Genomic DNA, 7,488 nt, shown 5'->3' with positions numbered 1-7,488 from the left:
CCACATCTGGAACTCCTCTCTTCATAAAAGTTTGGTTGGAATAATATTGGAGGATTTAAGAAAAATGCCTGAGGAAGTTCCATCTTTTGTCGTGTTTAGTTCTTTGCCTCCTACACCAACCTTGTTGCAGACATATTTATGGAATCTTATTTAGTCTGGTTATTCAGAAGGAGAAACTTGCTTTAACTATTCTAAATTACCCTGCATTTTTATTTTATGTGAATAATATTCACTTTGGAGAGGACAGTCTTAATATGGGGTAGCACTGTTGCCAAAAGCTATAGTGAACATCTTTTTTTATGATGATATTAGAATCACAGCAGACCCAAGAAGGCCAACAGAGATTATATAAACAGACCCAAGGGGGTTTTCAGAAACAATGATAGCTGATGTTGGCTGTCATGTCAGGGTAGATGGCCATACAAATTAGAATATGATATTGTCATTGCATATGAGATACATCAACCAATGACATCATCACAAGATATAGGCAGATATCTACTCAGAGGAAAATCTGGACCAGTATTTTCTTAGCAGAGGCTACAGAAAATAAGTGTGGGATACTATTTTCACTTTACCTTCGCAAGGTTAAGTCATATGAGTCTACTGTGAATCCACTCCATATCTTGAGAAGGAGTAGTAAGATAAATTTGGAAATTTTAAAAGAAATGTATTTTACCTAAGAGACTATAAGTTTCCTTACTGATCTATGTGAGTTATTGAATTAGAATAACTTTCATAGATTTTAACAAATACTAATCTCTCCTATCATGTGAGAAAATTTAAGGGTAATAAAATGGTTTAGATACATGAAAAAAGGACAGAAAAAGATATGTTGCCTGTATATCTTAATATAATATCAGCAAATTTGGATCCCCATATTAACAATGGTAAAGGGTTATAAATTGGGGGGGAAGGCTATACTAAAGAAAGATTATAAATTCTATAGAAAGATCAGGGAAATTTTCACATGCAAGAAAGAAAGCCACATGTATAAAATTACTGGGTGAACAGAGATGCATCCGATGCTACTGGTTGGGGAGAGCATCTTATACAGAGGAATGAGCCTTTGTAATATACTATACATTACTATACGTTTCAGTTTGTATTTGAAAGAAGGAGTTTTAGAATCGTCAACGTTTGAGGTGCAAATGGAGCTATGAATAACAAGATTGGGCTAGAGAAATATAAATAATTATGTCATAGATGGTGCACTTAAATGTTTCACAAAAAGAAAGGCTATGGTTTAATTTGTGTTTTGCCTTGATCATTCTCCCAATAGTATGAAAATTTGATGTAAAAAGGTAAGATACACTGAGAGGGAGGATTACTTGAGAAGTAGTAGTTGTAGTCCCAGAGATTCAAGATGAAGACCAATTTAAAGTAAGTAATCAACTGTAAAGATAATTAGGTGAAAAGGTATTTGAGAGAGACTTAATGGGAGTCAGTCAGTTGTTGGCTAAGCTTATCGATAACTAGAGATCTGGACTACTTCTTGAATCTGAGTTTTATGATTGGGTGGAAATTGATGCCATTGCATAGTTAGCAAAAGCAGGCATGAGGTAGATTTGAGCTAAGGAATAGGTTCAGGGTCAAAGAAGAGAAAATGAACTTACTTTTTCTCATGTTGAATTCTTGTTATCATTAGCACATCTAATAGGAGGAGTCCCACAAATATTCTGTTCAGAATCTCAAAACTAGAGATCTGAATGTGCTGGTTAGTTACATAGCTGTCATCTTTACATCTTTCTCAACTTACTGAGGAAAATTAATATATTTTATTAATCTTTGAAGCCTCAAATGACTGAAATATCACATAAGTTGTAAGTTCTTATGGTTTCTTTCTCAAAAAATAAGTTACAGTGAACTCAAGTTTCTTGTACTGTTCTAGTATTCTTATATTTCCTATGGTGTGGAGGTTGCGAATGCCTAAAGTTTTAAATTGGCATAGAATGCTTAAAATTATGGTAACATATTTGATTGAAGTATTCATGATTGTCCAATTATAATGATAAAAATAAGATCATGGGGAAAAAAAATAAAAACTCTTTTTAGTCCTTAGTGGCAGATTGATATGTGACCATTCATTTGAGCAAAAGAAATTTCTACATTTCTTCATAAACTGAAACTAATGTGGTTATTTATATGATGAAATAGAAAGTAGACTTTAAAGATTTGATTCAAATTCAACTGGAATAAGACATCAAATCAATATATTGAAATTATTCTATCATCCATCTTTTCTTGAATGGATTATATTGTTTTAGAAAAAGGTTAGTTTATTTTTTCATTCATTCTGATTAACTAACAATCTTGCCAAAAATGGAATGCCATGGATAATGCATCAGTATACTCAACTCAAATGTTCAATATTATTCTTAATACAAATAGCTTGTAACACCCAATAAAGTCACTTTTCTTTGACATGAACTAAAATATCTAATAAAGGGGTGACAAAAGCACTAAAATGAAAGCCATCATTATATTGAGTTAGAAAGAGATTTATTTAACTGGTTAGGATTCTCACTAGAAATAACTGCATTCAATTTGTTAATAGTACTGTGAGGTTTTTTATAGGCTGCAATTTTTTTAACTGTTCCACTGATAGTTCAACATTCACAGGACTAGCTTTAGTTCCACCATCAACTCGCTGTGTGAATTTCAAATTTACATTTGGCAAAAAACAGGAAATTACTTTACCTACAGTGCTTATTCTGAAATATAATTTAGGATATGGTGTTTATTCTTCTGTTTTTTAATAGCATCTACTGAGAAATCACTTTTATTGGGAATCCAAACAACTGGAATTTATTTCATGTTCTATAATTTTATGAGAAGCAACTGAAAATAAACAGGCTGATACCATGACTGTATTCATAAAAGGAACTTAGAGACTATGGTCAGTACAAAACCTATATTAATGATCCTACTTTCGGCAACAAAATACTGGATGTGTATGAAACAAACACATGCATATTAAAGATGCCTATTACTGATTGAACTATTAGAGGAAGATGATAACCTATTTTCTGAGAATTTTGGCTCTGGCATCTAACTGCCCAGATTTGAAACATTATGGCTCACTGTTAATTATAGCATTAAATGCAGGTTATGTTACTATAACTTTAAAAAGTTGTAAAAAAAATATATATATATATATACATACACAAATATTTGATCTTGAATTCATTAGAAACGCTTATTCATTTTTGAAAAATAAACATAAAATAACTGATAATAATCATCTCCATTTTATAAGTAATCTCCATTATATAAGTAAGGAAACTGACATAACCATGTTTGAGGAGCATCCCAGATTTATCAGCTAGTATGTCTACAAACTATGTTCTCACACTGACTTAGTCACCATAGATACCTAGCATATTTGTTTTATTAAGAACACTGTTGTACCTGTATTACTGCAGAATAGGAAACAGGGCAACCTATATATCTCATAGGACTCAAAGAAATATTCTGTATCTAGAGAATATAGTCTGAATTGAAAATTAGAAGATGTGGTTTATGTATACAATGGAATATTACTCAGCTATTAGAAATGACAAATACCCACCATTTGCTTCAACGTGGATGGAACTGGAGGGTATTATGCTGAGTGAAGTAAGCCAGTCGGAGAAGGACAAACATTATATGTTCTCATTCATTTGGGGAATATAAATAATAGTGAAAGGGAATATAAGGGAAGAGGGAAGAAATGTGTGGGAAATATCAGAAAGGGAGACAGAACGTAAAGACTGCTAACTCTGGGAAGCGAACTAGGGGTGTTGGAAGGGGAGGAGGGCGGGGGGTGGGAGTGAATGGGTGACGGGCAGTGGGGGTTATTCTGTATGTTAGTAAATTGAACACCTATTAAAAAAAAAAAAAAAAGAAAATTATAAATATAATTTCTGTATCCAAAAGGTATTACCAAAATAAGAATTGGGCTTTTAGTTGATGATAAATTTAATGCAGTTATTTTAGGTGCTATTTACTAGAAAATACCAGATAATCCTAAATAGCTATTGTCATTATTATTCTTTGGGTATACCTAACTCTGCTGTTTAAAAAAACAAAAAAACTAAACTAAACTAAATTTGCATTTCTCACTCTTTCCTTATTGGAGTTAATGAATTACAGTTATAGATTCATTGCATTTATGTAGATCTCCCTCTGATTATTTTTCAAAACTCTGATGTATATTTTATTATTTTCATGTCTAAATGTCGACTTCAGTGGCCAGTAGACCCATGGAATACACATGCAGCCTATACTTTCTCTATGGTTGTTCAGGAAGTCTTAATACATTTGGTTTTGTTTACTCATTTGTTCTAATTATCTATAGATATCTGCATTTGTGGACTTGCTCATGTTTCATTTGTATTGGGAAATAGAAATTCTATAGGTATACATATATACACACATATATATGATGAAGTATTACTCAGCCATCAAAAAGAATGAAATCTCACCATTTGCAATGATGTGGATGAAGCTAAAGCATATTACGCTAAGCAAAATAAGTCAGAGAAAGACAAATACCACATGATTTCACTTGCATATGGAATTTAAGAAACAAATAGTTGAACATCGTCTATCTCTTTCATTTTCACCACTTAACAATATAATGATTATGGTTTCAAATCCCCCCTCCTTTTTTTAAAATTAAAAATAGGGAGCATTTTTTCATGAATGATGACAATGGCACTCTACCATAGTGATCTTCCTCCAAAATGCTCGTAGCCCTGTATTATCATAAGGAAAATACCTGAAAACTCCCAATAGAAAGACTTCCTACAAAATGCTTGAGCCAATACTTCTAAAATTGTGAAGGATTTCTAAGAATCAGTCATAGTCAAGAGGAACTTCAGCAAGATGACCACTAAAGGTAATGTGGTATGGTGGATGGGACCTTAAAACAGAAAAAGTACATCAAGTAAGAACTAAGGAATCCTGAAAAAGGTATACACTTTAGTTAACAATAATGGTTGGTTCACTATTTATGCATGTTAGCTAACAACAATATTGGTTCATTAATTGTAACAAGTAGACCATATTAATGTAAGATGCTGATAATAGAAGAATTTCAATGTAGAGTATATGGGAATTCTCTGTAGTACGTTTACAGTTTTTCTCTCAAACTTCAATTGTCCTAAAGTGAAAAGTATATTTAAAAAAAAAAAGACTTTAGAATGTCTTTGGTTTTGGTTTTGCTTTATTTTCACGTTCCTGAGGCTCCCACTCTGAAACTTTAAAACAACGTTAAAAAGTCTGCTAATAAGTATATACATCAATCTCAGGTAAAGTAAAAATTGACGTTTCCATATCACACATGCTTAAAAGAATGAAATAAAATTTCCCAAAGTGCAGTGTAAGACGGTTACTTAAATGCCCTTCGTAGACTCTGAAAGAGAGATTAGCAGGAACATAGATTGCTAAACTGCCTCACTGCACTGATACTCCATGATTGACTTCCTGTGACAAATAGTAAATGAGATTTTCTTTTTTAAAGACTACAATGCCACAGTGACTAGTTTTTCTGCCCCAAGCATTGTAGGTAACCCAGAAGCCAAAATAATGTCTCTCTCTCTCTCTTTTGAGAAAGAAACATCACTTTTATTTTATCAACAGAAGAGATTAATTTCAGCACAGTTGATCTCCATGAATACATTTTCTTTCAGACATTGCCAAGGTCAATGGAATTTTAACTTGTCTGGTACATTTGTGCTGGATATACAGTTTAAGCCTTCCAAAAGCAAATATAACTTACAATCTATCAAGGTTACTTTTTAAAGTTCAAGTTGAATATTTCTATTTTGAGCTCAGCCTTTGCAAGCTCTGCTGGTTTTTTCTCTTTGCCATATCCCTTGACTTTTTTTTAAATGTACCTAAAATTTCTGATTATATTGATTCAGATTTTTTAAGGGAAGTAGAGATTATTGGATCAAGATGGTGAATACCTATGTGCCCTGAGCTTCTAAGCATAAACTCACATTGATGTTTATCTTAATTAGAATAAACTATAATGAAGAAATTAGATTTGTCTATATCTGGAAGAATAGGTGATTTGGTGGACTTTGTAGATCATGTGCCTTATGTGATTGGTCTATGTATACTTTTAAATGGATCGCATCAAACAGTATAAAAAGTACAGTAATGAGAAACGCCGGGACACCTGCACCCCGATGTTTCTAGCAGCAATGGCCACGATAGCCAAACTGTGGAAGGAGCCTCGGTGTCCAACGAAAGATGAATGGATAAAGAAGATGTGGTTTATGTATACAATGGAATATTACTCAGCTATTAGAAATGACAAATACCCACCATTTGCTTCAACGTGGATGGAACTGGAGGGTATTATGCTGAGTGAAGTAAGTCAGTCGGAGAAGGACAAACATTATATGTTCTCATTCATTTGGGGAATATAAATAATAGTGAAAGGGAAAATAAGGGAAGGGAGAAGAAATGTGTGGGAAATATCAGAAAGGGAGACAGAACATAAAGACTGCTAACTCTGGGAAACGAACTAGGGGAGGTAGAAGGGGAGGAGGGCGGGGGGTGGGAGTGAATGGGTGACGGGCACTGGGTGTTATTCTGTATGTTAGTAAATTGAACACCAATAAAAAAAAAAAAAAAAAAAAAAAAAGAAATAATGTGCACAGCTGAAAAATAAAAGTCTTGAACTTATATACTTTACATCATTTAGTTTTAAGCTAAATTTAAAATTCTAGATATTTATCTTCACATATTCAATCCATTTGAAAATACCTCTAAGTTTTTGTGATTTATGATTGGTCTGGATGAAGGGCTCCATTGAAGCTGTTTCTCCAAAGTCTCCAATTCCCATATACTCAGTTAAAACAGTTATGAGCTTTGACATATAAGAGTTCTGTTGTATATCTAAAGAGTAACGGGATCCCTGGGTAGCGCAGTGGTTTAGCGCCTGCCTTTGGCCCAGGGCGCGATCCTGGCGACCCGGGGTTCGAATCCCACGTTGGGCTCCCGGTGCATGGAGCCTGCTTCTCCCTCTGCCTGTGTCTTTGCCTCTCTCTCTCTCTGTGACTACCATAAATAAATTAAAAAAAAAAGTAAAATAAGATTGGGTCCATCTGGAGTGGTATATTAGTAAATGAATATTACTTTATTTTCAGTTAAAAAAACCTCTTCTTCGATACATAGACTTCTTCTCTCTATCAATGCACAATATAAACATTTTGCAGTGTTCATTTGGAAATGATCTGCAATAATATAAATGTGACATTTTTAAAAATGGGAATTTCAGACACTGAAAGAAGATAATATTACAGAGGTTAATCATACAAATAATTTAGCTTTCTCCTTGTTTCTTTCAAAACATCTATTACTCCTCTCCTTTCCATTGATGATGGAACTTTTCATTTATTTTGAGAATTGTCCCTCCTGTACACTGATGTGATCTACAAATGCAACCTTCAATATAGGAAACATCATGGTAGACTTCTGAGACCGGCCAAT

The sequence above is a fragment of the Canis aureus genome, chromosome 15, assembly GCF_053574225.1.
Source record: "Canis aureus isolate CA01 chromosome 15, VMU_Caureus_v.1.0, whole genome shotgun sequence".
Lineage (NCBI taxonomy): Eukaryota > Metazoa > Chordata > Mammalia > Carnivora > Canidae > Canis > Canis aureus.
Note: the sequence above shows the minus strand (reverse complement) of the source record.